This window comes from Falco naumanni, chromosome 7 (assembly GCF_017639655.2).
Source record: "Falco naumanni isolate bFalNau1 chromosome 7, bFalNau1.pat, whole genome shotgun sequence".
NCBI classification, from domain to species: Eukaryota; Metazoa; Chordata; class Aves; order Falconiformes; family Falconidae; genus Falco; species Falco naumanni.
In genome coordinates, this window is record NC_054060.1 from 32,046,440 (window position 1) to 32,060,238 (window position 13,799).

A 13,799-nucleotide genomic window follows, 5' to 3' on the forward strand; every position below is an offset into this window, starting at 1 on the left:
GCTCTTTGGCTCACATGCTTTGTTAACAACTGCTTCCTCTCACCCCAAACCTTGCTTTTAAGTTCTGTCTCTTCTCAAGTGAACACAAAATATTGATGCCCACACAAACTGTAACTAGCCAACAAAATATAGTACACTGGTCTTGTATCCTAAGCACATGCATGAGGTTCACATTACTGCAGTTGCTAGGAAAAAATACAACTTAGACTTTTTTATCTTCACATGCAACTCTAGTGAAGTCAGAGTGATCAAAATAATTACAGAACGCTGCCATAAATCAAATGGGAAATTATTTTGCAGAATAATAGACTTTTTATTCATTCCATAATAGCAGCACAGTTTAACACCTAACTCTTATTATTGAAGAGATCATAAAATACAATGTAGATACTCAACTATTTCACCTTAATTTAAAAGCTCAAAAAGCAGAAACTGCCCTGGAAGTATTTTACATTATTACTGTGTTTAAAACAAAACAAAAGCATTAAGAACAAGATACAGTTAAACTGATCAAAATCTCTGTCAAATTTGGGCTAAGAAAGGCAGTTCTCCTTCTAATCTCTTGCATTATTAGGTATTCAGTATTCACAGTTGTGTATTGTAAGCTGTCCCTCTCAGTAATTTGTCACTTAAACCACAATTAAAAATACCTACAGACAGGTCGTGTGCAGTTCTAGCAACTCATACAGAAATCCTACCACACTTCAGAAGTTAACAAATCCGCCCTCCATTTAAAATCAGGTCCCTCTATCCCTCCCCCAGAAGGTAAACTGAAAGCTGTTGCTGTTCTAAATTAAGCCTTGTAGCCATTGTTGACACATGATTCTTCAAGGGTGTGAGTGACCCACCGTAGAAGTGAATACAACCAGAAAGAAGGATAACCACAATGTGGTCACATAACTTCTCCTTAGGAAATTATTCACAGCCCACAGCATGAAGTAGTCACCTTCTGAAAACTGCAGTAACACACTGCAGTTCCCTTCCTTGCAACACTCCAGCTCGTCATACTTCCACCAGAACACCAGTCTAAACCTGTAGGAAAGTAGGCAAGGTTTTCAAAATCCTCACTGTATCTGAAGGGAAAGCACAGTTTTCTGTGGATAGGATGAATGTGCCAAGCCTTTAGTTTTTATAGAATTCCAATTCCTGTTCAGAAAAATTTGAGTTTAATATGACCAGTCTGTGACTGTGAATTCTTATTAATTGGAGGCTACCTGCTACTTCTCCTCCCATACCCTTACGTGTGGCTAAAACCTGGAGAATTTTAGAAGTCTTAGTTATAAAAAAAAAAAAAAATTTAAAAGAAGGGACATGCACACTCACACACACACACAAAAGGCTAACATAAGACACACATGCCTCCTTTCTACTAAGAATACCTTTTAGACCTGTTTTTGAGTCCATATTACAGAAACATCTTTCCCACATCAGTGTCTACCTAAATCACTGGTATGTTTCTTCATTCTTTCATGAGGCAGTTTGTACGCTTTACTGATTAAGTCAGAATGACACCTTTAGTTAAGCATATAACTGTATGCAAATCTGATTAACCTACAGCAGTGCAAGCACCCAAGTTACAGCACGATTTTGTTATGTAATAACACTAGAGAGAGAAGCCGGACCCAGAACAGTCTGCATGCGTGATGTGTAATAAAGCAACAGATTCTGAACATGACTGAACTTGGCCCTCTCTTAGATTATTTCAGTCATCTTCCTAAACAAGAGCTCTCATCTTAGGACCCTTATTCAAATAATTTTACTACCCTCCCCCTTGCCCTTCTTAACCCAGCCACACATTTCTGCAATCACACTAGAAAACTGCAGCCTCATAGGGGGAAAGAACAAATCCTCTGCTCTTGAAGCCTCAATTTTCAGGATGCTCGAAAAATGCATGTACATACTATAAGCGACAGACATATTTCATATTCCTATTAAAGCCAAAGTAAGAGAAAATGCACTTTAATCATGAAGTTTAGTGGCAAATTACACCACTCACTGTTGTTTTTTAAGAGAAGGAAAACTCTTAACAGTACTACAGCAGCGGTGCCCTGTAAAAAGATCAGAGGAGCAACATTTCCTTCAGAAACAGTAGCTCTAAAACATCACCTGGTACTGCAACTGCCACGACAATTAGTCAAGCAAACTTCAATATTAACCTAAGATGATTCTTGGTTCACAATCTCCCTATTAGTGACTTCCATTAGTTTCTCCTAAAAGAGAAAAGCTTTCTGCAGTCTAAGTTCCTAGGTTTTGGCTCTGAAGAACAGAGAAGCTTCTGAACAAAACTAAAAGTGAAAATGGACCCCATAAAAACAAATATGCAGGGGACACATCTGTGCATCTGCAAGTGTATCTAAACTCTAACTCTGAAATGCTGATTTTGTGGAGGTCAAACTGAAGGACAATCTCTACAGCAAGTGCAGGAAAAATTCAAGTTGCAGTTTGCAGACAGAAAAGCAAGAATACTGTACAGGGTCTAGAAAAATCAACACAGATAACATTATCTTAAAACACAAGAGTGCCAAAATTCAAAGGACTACAGCATCAGAAACAAAAGTGAAATACTGAATGGAGCTTGCCAAAGAGTCAGTAGCTAAACTCCTTGAAAACAGACACAAGTGGAGAACAGAGTGGCAAAGAAAAAGAGGGGTAATTAGTATACTGGACCATGGACAACCATGGACAACCACAGATACATCATTGGAATGCATGAAATTTCTTTGCCCCTTCATTTGTCTCTCAAATTATGCTACCCAGACAGGAGAACTATAACTCCTTCGGATACACAGGAAAGTAAGTTCTGCTATTTTCCTATTTGTTATTCATTTGCTTGAAGGTTCAAATGAAGGTAAGTCTTAAGCTGTTCACAAAAGACAGTTCATGTAACTTCATGCACCCCTGTAAAAACACAATTTTTCCAAGGAATCCAGACACCGATTTGACTGTCTTGTCCAAGAAAATCAACTACCCCCATTTGAAACTTGTACTTCAACAACATCTAATAATCCTTTTTAAACAATGTTCAAGTTGTAGTCCTTCCACTAGGATAAGCTGCTTATCTGAATCACACTGAAATCATAGGCACTTGTTCAAACTACAGTGACAAACATCCCCATACGCTTAATTTCCTGGAACAATTCTCCAAGTGACATCATGCCCTGTGTGTTGTAATGAGCACCATAAAGAAAGATTACAATCTTTACTTGAACTACAGGGCACAGACCAAGTCACCAAATTATACAGACTGCTCCTGAACAGAAAAAGGGCATTTGATCACTTCAACTCCAATCTGATCTGTGGTACTTTTCCTCCTGCCTTAAGCAGGCTGCTGGATGCAGTAACCAGTCAGCACGTAACTGTGCAAATGTGGAAACATTCTCAGAAGTTAAAGCCTGTTGAATGAAAAACTGACAGTACATACTGGATGCCCCAAATCAATTTATGTTAACAAACAACATGTCAGAGATCATCCGAAGGATCGGAAGAATGACTAAAATAAAACAGAACACGCAGATGAGGAGACATAATTACACCACAGTCATGGGCCGAATGAAGTCATGAAAAAGCTTCCTGCCAACGAAACTATTTAAAAACTATTGGAGGCTATACGACTGAGTTCTGGCACTCACAGTTCAACAACATCAACAAAGTCCTGAAAATTACAGTTGATGTTTCTGAATGTATATTTTCAGATACAGGAATACACTGCCAACTAGTAGACATGCATTGTCCATGAAAGAGAATTAAAAGTAGTAAAAGACAGAAACGGGGCTATTTCAATAAACATGGACTAACACACGATTTCCCCATCAGAATACTTGCTTCCTGGAGATGCAACTAGTCTGCACTGCATTTCAGTACACAACTGCAAATAGAACATACGAAGAAACTACCATATGGGTAAAAAAAAAAGTCTGTAATAACATTAAGAATTTTTTGCTTTAGGACAGACGTAGGAGCTATGGCACATGGTGGACAAAGGGAACAGGAAAAAACAGACAGCTGGAAACATTACTTTAAAGAAAGTAAAGAGAAATATCAAAGCTCTCAGAAACAGGCCTTCAGACTGGACACAAGTGAGACAGGGCATAAAACCCCCAAAGGTAAGCAAGTGTGTGAGACTGTGTGTGCAAGGGAAAAAAAGTATGAATACTTTCAGCCTTTCCCCACTTACAAGGAGGGAGGGAGGGTAATTAATATGCAACAGTGCTTACAATTACAACTTCTTACCACAGCAGAAAACATTAAATCACTGCACCTCTGATACACTCCTATGAACTCTGACCCCTTGATAGCTGGTCCACAGGCACTGCCATTTCACTGAGCTAGGGTGTTTTGTTGTTTAAACCTTAACTTCTGCTTAAAACCACTAGGAGCAGACAACCTTTCCAAATGCCTCCCCGTACTAAGCAGCAAAACATTTTATCTCACTTGTTTTCCTATGTCAATTTATTTTTTACGTGTGTACATGGTAGAGTAGGTAGGATTTAGGAGAGGATTGCTAAAGCTTCCAGAAGTTTTCTGGAACACAAAGTAACCACTATAAGTTAACACTATCCCTCCAACAACACATTTCAGCTTTTTCTTAAAATACCTTTTCCTCTTCCTACCTAACTTTCCTGCAGACAACTAAACCTGTTCCAAAGCTAAACTAGGAGCTTCTAGTCTCAATATGAATGTATGTTGGCTGAGGTTCAAACTCTCTCCAAAGGAGATGTATGCAATCTGATTTTTAAAAAAAGAAAGCCCTGGATGTTGAAAAAGATAATTAACCTCTAATAAATTATTCCTGCAGAAATTTGAAAGATGGTGATGTAGTTTCAAGATTTATGGAGTTGCTTTCATTTTACTATGGTCAATTACTGCAGAAAATTAACTTCTTTCGCGAATCACTAGCACCACTACCAGAAACAGAAAAATCATTATATTGATTCTGAGAGGACATACAACTTACATCAACAAGTACCACTTGCTCATCATGATCCTAACATGACTTGCACCCTCAGAACACAACTAAGGTAACAATTCTTGGTCCAGAAAGAGCTCTTTCTTCTTTCTAAATATTTGTACTACAAATTAGAGGTGGGAAAGCATAAGAAACCCCCCCACGAGGCAGCAGTATTAAAAGTACAAGCAGCCCAATCACTATGGAAAACTGCGTAGACAACCAAAACGGTGTAAAGACTTCGAAAATCAATCAGGTAGCTCTGCATAAATTCATATACTGCTGTTTGAACAGTATGAGAATGAAAAAGCCAAGGTCCTTGCTTGAAACATTAATAAGCAGAAAACATGCCCATGCTGGTGACTTGCTCAGCACCTTTCTGGTTATACTTAATTTTCCAAAAATTTCTACTTAAACAAGTGTTGGAAGATAAACAAAAGACACCCATTTTAGACACGGAGATTAGACAACTACTTTGTTAACAGCACACAAACTCCTGCAGACTCCAGCCAAAATTCAAAGCTCCTTTGGAATAAGCACTGTAAAAAGGAACTGGAAGATCCAAGGAAGCTGCAGTCTATGTAGACAGAAGTTGGGAGGAGGAAAGGCCTTGCTTCATCTTATATATCAATGAGAGAAAGATTCAAAAATTTTAAAAGAGCAAGGCAAACAAGTGAAAATAAGAATCCCTACCAAACTGCTCATGTCAGAAAGAGTACACAGTGCTATGCAGCTATTCCAACAGAACTACACACAGCAAGTTTCACCAGAGAGAAAATACAGGTGAAAAGAAAACAGAAAATGACAACAGAAGAATGGAGTTACAGTAAGTGCTAAGAACTGAATTACATTTCCCCCACACACACACAGTATTTGTACCACCAAGCGGGCTCTGCCACTGTCACCTACCATCACAACAGACTATTACCCCACTCCTAGGCATCATGGGCCTAACTGGCAATTCTTACTTGAGTATAAGCCTCTGAAAGAAGAGAATCGAACAGATCTGAACACATCACATGCTTCAAGTAATAGCTAATATAACCCCGTGTTCTTTAAACTTACTTTTTTAAAAATCTCTCATTTACAGCTTGAAGCCTCAGCATCTTCGTTCACTGCTAGTGTTACCAATCAAACAATACCTGCCTTAAAAAAACCAAGTTGAGGATTCATAGTGGAATGTTTTCTTTAGGGGAAGAACCATACTATTCCACTGCTACTTCTGCATCAGAGAGAAGAAAACCCACACAAAACCCAAAGAGCATTTGCTTCTTCATCAAGTCCAGCTAAACATATTTAGAAAAATCAAGGCAGAATTGGAGTCCTAGCTCATCCTGCCACTACCCCCAAACTGGAAAGTGAAGTTACTGGGTAAAAAGCCTCTACACCAGAATGACTTATTAGAATGACCAGGACTGTTCAGGTTGCTCAAAAGCCACCAGAGTAAAGTCAAGCTACTGCCAATTTGTCTTTGTCAAGTGTTTTAGGTGAAGTGTTACAATAAACCAGGAAAATGATGCTACATGGAAAAAGGTACCAGTGGGATTATTCACTGAGACTCCAAAAAACAAAAACAATAATTAAAAAAACCCAACAGAACACTAAGTGCATTAATTGAACCATTCCTGAAATACGGCAAAAAAATATAAAAAAATTTAAAAATTACATGCACACTCACTCTCTCATCTGTTGTGATGAAGTTCAGGACACTGCCACTTTTTGGGGTTTCTTAACAGTTAACATCATTTAGCATTGTCACCTGTGGTAGCGTGGATGAAGTCTTGTAGAATCCCACCATCCTTCTGTCACGCTGTTTCACCAATAATCTCACAACAAACAACTTAGTGTGATGATTCCATTTTCTTTAGGTATCTAGGACTGTATTAATGTAAAATCTATCTCCTCTTTCCTTCTGTCTCCAGTTGCTCACCAAAGTAACAGCTCTTCCTGAAACAATTATTTAAAGCTTTCAAACTTCAGATCCTCCTAACTTCAACAATAAGTATCAGCCACCTATTTCTGATTTGTCTTACAAGTAATTTATTTATCAGTATGGAAGAATAAAACTCAAGTGAAAATATGGTTTATACAGATAGTGCTTTGGAATAAAGTAAAAATAAACTATTCAGAGAATATGCAACCAGTATGCATGTGCCCAGTGATTAGAAGGGCATAAAGGGCCCAAAATTTCCTGTTTAGCCAAGTACTCAATATTATGAAATAATTCCAAGTAAGATACATAAGCCATTTCCCAGACCCTTCATTCTACATGAAATTATTTGTGGGGTTCTAATCTCAGCAACATAACCACTATTCTGGTGGACATAGGAAAAGCAGCATACAGGATACTTAAAACCTGATGACTACCCATGGGAACGGGAATAAAATAGGAAATGTTGTGAAGTGTACAGCTGTAACCTGGCTTTGCCTGCAAGGAAATGACATCAAAACTATGCCAGAAGCACATTAAGACATGGAAGTCAAAGCCTCAAGGCTTAGGAAAAGCTGGAGTTTGTTCATTTGTACACACACACAGAGCTTTTATTTACAAAGCTATTTTGCCCTCACGTCCCCAGCATTCCTATCTCATTAAAAGAACAAGGACAGAGGATGACTGCTGCAATAAAGCAGATTTTTTCCCGCCTCAAGACTACATAAAAATATAAAAAAAGAAACCAAGCGAAACCCCCTATTGTTTTATCCTTTTATGCAGACAACGACCTGCAGGACAGGCGGCTTTCCTCAGAGGGTCACACTGATTACCAAGTTCCCTTCTATCAATATCAGTGTGGAGCTGACATTTGCCTAGATGAACAAGGCAGTAAGGTGCTCTCCCGAGTCCAAACTTAAGTTCACCACAGCTCTAAATCTTCTGGTCACCAAATGTCACTGTCAAATTCACCTGCTCTTCAAAATATAAACAATGCCAGTGCCAGCATTTCCAAAGCTTTCAGGGCCTCATTCTGCAGCCTCCAAGCAGTTCTTCATGGAGAGCAGTAGTACTAGGTTTTTAAGAAGGACCTGTCCAAATATCTATTATAATTGATTGGGGGAACCAGACAACTATTGACTGAAACTGCTTATTTCTTCATGAAATGTTACTACGATTTCATCCTAATCACTTACCTGCCCACGTTTTCCTGCATTCTGCACCCCTTTCCAAATATCAGGTTTTACTTAACTTAGCAGACAGCTGGAGGACTCCTTAAACTCATCTCCAAACACAGAACTCAGGCTTTACACAGTTTACACAGTTCTCATGGCTACTGCATTTTAGGGCATTTCATAAGTAAAAAATGCGACGTAATTTTACGCACAAATAGCTATGATATATGGTCAAGGAGAATACAGGCTACCATTCAAATTCCAGATCAAAATTAAAGTTGGCAGTTAAAATGAATTGTACGCATAGATACAGAAAATCCTTCAAGTTACAGCTGAGACCCTGTTTCATCCTCTAGGTCACAATCCAGCAAGACATTTAAGTATGACAGCAACATCATTCATCTAAGCAGTCCCACATAATTCAGTTGCATGTGGCACATCTGGGTAAGCACATTTAAGTACTTTGCTTTATTTAAACTGCAGCTATCAGAACACAAGTCACGTTACACTTGAGTTTCTTGGGTTTGTAAACTATTATTTTAGAACACTTTAGAGACCTTTTTATCTACTAAAATAATCTTATCTGAATGGAGAACTAAGATGTTGGCAATTAAAAGGCTAATGTACTTTTTTCTCTATGTGTAAACTGCTAGCATTTCTCTACATTTTAATACTGAAACCTGATCAGCCAGTTTTGGTTTTTTCCTCTGCATCACTTAGATGCTCTTTTGCTACTATACTGCTACGAAGTTTATACTCTAAACAGCAGAAATGTACTTCACTGGAACTATGTGTATAGTAAGGAAGTTTTTATTCTGTTGTTTTAGTCACATATAAACACCTTTTTAGAAAAGCTGTTAAAATCTGAGCAACTGTTTCACATATTTATAAACACACTGTTTTTTAGACTTCAGTAGCAAGCTGAAATATCCATTAGTTAATTTTAAAGGTACATGAAAACAAAAAATTTAAAATAAACACTCAGTAAAACAAACTCTTGTTCAGCTTAAAAACAAACAGAAATTTTTAAAAAAAAAAACAAAACAAAAAGACTCGACATACATCTGTAACTTAGTATGTGGTTTAACACAGAGCAGAGTTCAGCAGACAGAAATACTGAAAAGCAGACCATACAGCACTGGTTTAACACCAGTAACACTCAGCCAGGTGCTGCCTCTACTCAGGAACAAAAATCAGTCTACTCACTCCCATAGTATCACACTTGCTTTCCTCTCCAGCCCAATTACAATCTCCTTGGTCCAAACATTCTTCCTAGTCTTAAGATTTAAATTATTTACTCTATCAATATCAAATCTTAATAAATCCTAAATTGTTCCTTCACAGACAGATAGCAACAGGAACAACATGAAGAAGCTACAAGCAGATAATGCTGTCTCCACTGTGATCTACACCACATCATGGCTCAAATAGACGAATCCTTCTTAAAGATCATTTTTATGCACTGGCTAATGGAATGTACATAAAATGCCATATAAACCACATTCTATGTAAATTCCCTCAATCTCCTAAATATCTTAAGAACACCGGCATTTTTTCAGGGATTACATAGTGTTTACACGGACTTTATACTTTGCCATTCTTTCAAGGAAGAGCAATGGAGTTAAGAATGTTTAAATTTTACATGTTTATTTCTTTTCCTAGTATTTTTAACTGAAATTTGGGTCACGTGACTTAAACTACAGAGATCTGTAAGAGTTCAGCAACAAAGTAGTATCCAAAAAGAGCTTAATTTTCAAAAGAACAAATGACACTACAGGTTCCATCATTTAGAACAGTTACAGATGATACATCGATGTTTCAAAAAACCCATAAAAGTAAGGTATAATTTCTGAGAGAAGAGGAACAAAAATTACAAAGGGCCATGTGCAATAGTAAGAATAAATGTTGTCTGACTCAGGTGTAGCTATGATAACCCACTACTGTCTTGACTTCAAACACTGTTACTGTTCAAGTCTTTAAAATGAGCTGCAGGTTTGCAGACACAGAACGAATACGATTCATATTCATTCCAAAACGTGCCTATTTAACAGCACAACCTACATCATTCAATCACTTAATTGCAATGCAGTTCTGCTCAGCCAATTACATAAAACAGTATTTTTACATCAGAATAAACCTGAACATATAAAAATTAAGTCAATAGTAGTATCAGTATTTTAGGAGGAAATATGTTATTGTTAAATTACTTATATTCAGGTCGTCTTGTGAAAGCAGCTGTTTTGTATTCCCTACTTCCACTAAAAAGGAAAAGTGCAGTAAGATCTTTTATTGACAGCTGCATTCAAAAACATACCAGTTACATAAGTTTGCAAATTATACTGTGCCAGTTAAATATCTAAGCATTTTAAGAACTGTCGTTAAAATGCTATCTCAGCAAGAATGACTCAACTTCACTGCCTAAGCTGCACTTCAGATAAGCAACTAGCTTATTTTTTATAGAAAAAACTTTTTTGTATTCTGCTTTAATCCAAATTGCACTAAGTGAGTTTGCCTGTTTAGACCTGCAAGCTTCACCAGTCATTTGGCATTTCCATCTCTCCTCCTTATTTCAACAAAAGTATCTTAAGCTTACCTATAGACAGTTAAGCAAATACTTGGGAAACAAGTACAGTTTTCTACTGTACCTCAAGGGGAGAGATTTACCAGACAACCACCAGCCAAAGGACTACACCTACAAACCAGAGCTAAGCCTTGCCTGTATACCAGAAAAACACGGCTATGCCAGAAAAGCATGAGAGTACAGACCAGCTCTCTCCAGTACAAGCTACATTTATCAGAGGGTTTTATCAGATATCTATGTCTGTGAGGAAAACATTAATAACTGGCATGATGCATCAGCAAGTCTTTTACTCTCAGCCCAATCTCACAAACAAAAGATAGACCCAGAAAGGCCTGGAAGAGAAAACTTTAGGGGCAGCTATCCCTACCCCAGGGAAAAACGCTGGTACACCTATCAAAACTGCTTTCCTTCAATGCCTTATCCTGATTGCCACTTTGACTGGATAGGTCAACTGTAAAACTTCCTGACCCACATTCTTCTCCTCCGCCCCCCCCCCCCCCCCCCCCCCGGCATCTCTGATGTTATTCACAGAAAAACTATGAACAGCAACAGAAAGGAAGCTATCAAGAGAAGAAATCTGGGTAGAACTTGCACAGTTCTTGGTCATTTGGCAAGTCACACAGGGTCCCAAGGAACAGCAGCCGTATTCCTTTAATTTCACTAGTGCTTCACAAATCCTGCTTCAGCCACCTAACCACTGATAATGTACATGTACAGGCTCAGCAAAGTGCTACCTACACAGGCTCATGTTTGGAAAGTTTTTTCCTAGAATCACAGGAGTTAGAACTTCTACTTTACAGTTCTACTTACTCTGATGTTAGATGTCACAATCTAAGGAGAACGTATCACCTACCTTCAAACCTACTGCTCTCAGGATCTAACACTGCCTTTTGTTTACAAATAAATAAATGAATCTTCTGTATGACACGCAGGACCTTAAACCTTAGGGTTACCACACAGGCCATCTTAATAACTAGGACTTTCTCTTTTCACAAAAGGTACAACTCAAAAAAAAATTAGTTCCTCCCACATACTACCGTAAACTTAAACATTAGTTTTGCAACACCAAAACTTTGCCATACACATGGCAACACTGGAAAACTGAAGCTGTACTAATTAAATACATATACATTAACAAACAGATGTCTACAAAATCAGTTCTTCTGAAACTAACTTGCTGACAGTCTTAAAACTGTATCCTATCCTATCTATTATAATGCAGCTAATGTAATAAAAAGGTTACACATATGCTCAGAAACTCTGGCATTTAACATGCAAGCCCAATTATCCAGTACATCACTGGACAACTTTTTAATACAGGAGAGTTGCTTTTAACACGCATGCTATGACAGATCTCAGATCATCAGCGTAACCTTTGCTCACGACATTGTTTTCAAAGGCAGCGAAATCTCTCTCAAACTTTAGGCGTTGGCAAGGGAAAACCGCCCGCTGCATAATAATGTCACTATTTGGGGAGTGCTTGATGCTCCGACCCTCGCTAGGGTGGGGTGCTTTATAAATAGATGCGGGTTTTTTTTCCCTAGTGCCGTGCCCCAAGCGTTTGGGTGGCGATGGGAGAGGAGGCTGTTTATAGCCATTATTAAATGAACTCTGGATCGGCCAAGAAAAGGAGGGGGGAGGGAGAAAAGGAAAGCTGCTGCTACCTGAGCCGGGCCCAAACCCCTCTGTACGACGTCGTCCTCCTCCTCCCTTTCTTTCCCCATGCCCAGCCCCAAGGGGCTGCCCTACCACCCCCCACCCTTTTGCAAAGGCGCCTGCAATGCAGGGGCTGCGCAGCGGAGCTCCGCGGCCAGGCCACCTTCAGCCCGGGGGGGGCGGGGGGGGCTCCCGGCAGCAGCATCTCGAACAGGCCCGCACCCGCGCCGCCCCCCGCCCCATCTCCCTCCCTCTCGCCGCCCCGACCAGGTACCAGCAGCCGCCGCCAGGGATGGCGCCTGGCTCCTCACCCGGGCCGCAGGAGGCACGGCCCCCGCCACGGGCTCCCCCCTCCCGCAGGGCCGAGAGGCAGAGCAGCCCCCGCGCAGGCCGCCCCCGCTTGTTTACAGGCCCCGCGGCCCAGGCGGCGGCGGCCGCAGCTCGCCCAGCGCCCGGCGCAGCCCGGCCCGCCGGAAGCCCCGCGCGGCGCGGCACCACTTACCCCCCGGCCGCGGCGGACGGCGCCGGCTGTGGCGGGCAGGGCCGCGCTCCCGAAGGTGCGTGGGGGCAGGGAGGCCGGGGGCAGGCGGGGACGTCCGCGGAGGGGCCGGCGGCGGGCGGGCGGGCCGGGGGAGAGGGGGAAGGAGGGGGCGAAGGAGGAGGGGGGCACCCGGCTGGCGGCCTCGCCTCAGCTCATTCACAGGCGGCGGCTGCGGAGGGCGGCTCTCTGCCCAGGGGGAGCCCAGCGCTCATTTCGCCTCCGCTCCGCTCCTCGCTCGCCGCCGCCGGCCCCCCGCCCCGGCCCCCTCCCGCCCGCCCGAGCTCCGCGCCCACTCGCGGAGCGCCGCGGACCGCCGTCCGCCCCCCGCCTCTCCCGCGGACGGACACACAGACACACACACACAAACGCGCGCGCGCACTGCGCCGCCGCCTCCGCCTCCTCTCTGCGCAGGCGCGCCCCGCGCGCCCGCCGCGCGCTCGTGCCTGCTGCCGTTCCCCTCCCCCCACCCGCCCCGCCGCGGCCACCGCGCGCGCGCCGCAGGGGACGGGGTGGGAGGTGGGGGCGGAGGCGGGAGTGGGTGCGCGCGCGCGCCCCGTCGCCCTTTTCCCTCCCCGCCGGGGCCGCCTCCGCCATTAAAAACCAAAACAGAACAGAAACGCAACAAAACGCCAAACGCGACAAACGCCGCTTTTCGGGGCAAAACCCCGCCCTATGCCGCGCGCGGGGTACCCGGATGTCGGGGCCGGCAGAGCCGCGGGGGGGCGGGGCGCCGTCACGGGTATGACATCACCCCCCGCCCCGCCCCCCCTGCTTCGCCGCGCTGCGCAGGCGCGTGGGAGCGGCACGAGCGCGGGCGGGCTGGGGCGGTCGGAGACGTCATGGGCGCCGCCTGTTTCTCTCAGGGGAGGGACCGGGGCGAGCGCTGGCGGCTCCGGCGGTGGGACTCGGTGCCGGTGTCGTGGCGGCAGCTCACGCTCGCTGCTCTCCTGAGGCCGGGGGAGCGGGCAGTG

General features: G+C 42.5%; 1 protein-coding gene across 9 annotated transcripts in view; it reads right to left on the bottom strand.

Moving 5' to 3' along the window:
- Positions 1–13,170, bottom strand: part of PPM1A (protein phosphatase, Mg2+/Mn2+ dependent 1A) — a 35,218-nt gene extending 22,048 nt beyond the window's left edge. For 5 of the 9 annotated variants that reach the window (XM_040599729.1, XM_040599730.1, XM_040599728.1 and 2 more), the window contains exon 1: positions 12,790–13,170. The gene's annotated coding sequence lies outside the window, so the exon portion shown is untranslated. Of the gene's footprint in view, positions 1–946; positions 965–6,623; positions 6,642–12,561; positions 12,579–12,598; positions 12,616–12,789 lie in introns of those variants that run through there. The other 4 variants (XM_040599726.1, XM_040599725.1, XM_040599723.1 and 1 more) reach the window with 4 other exon arrangements.
- Between the last annotated feature and the right edge of the window lie 629 nt (positions 13,171–13,799).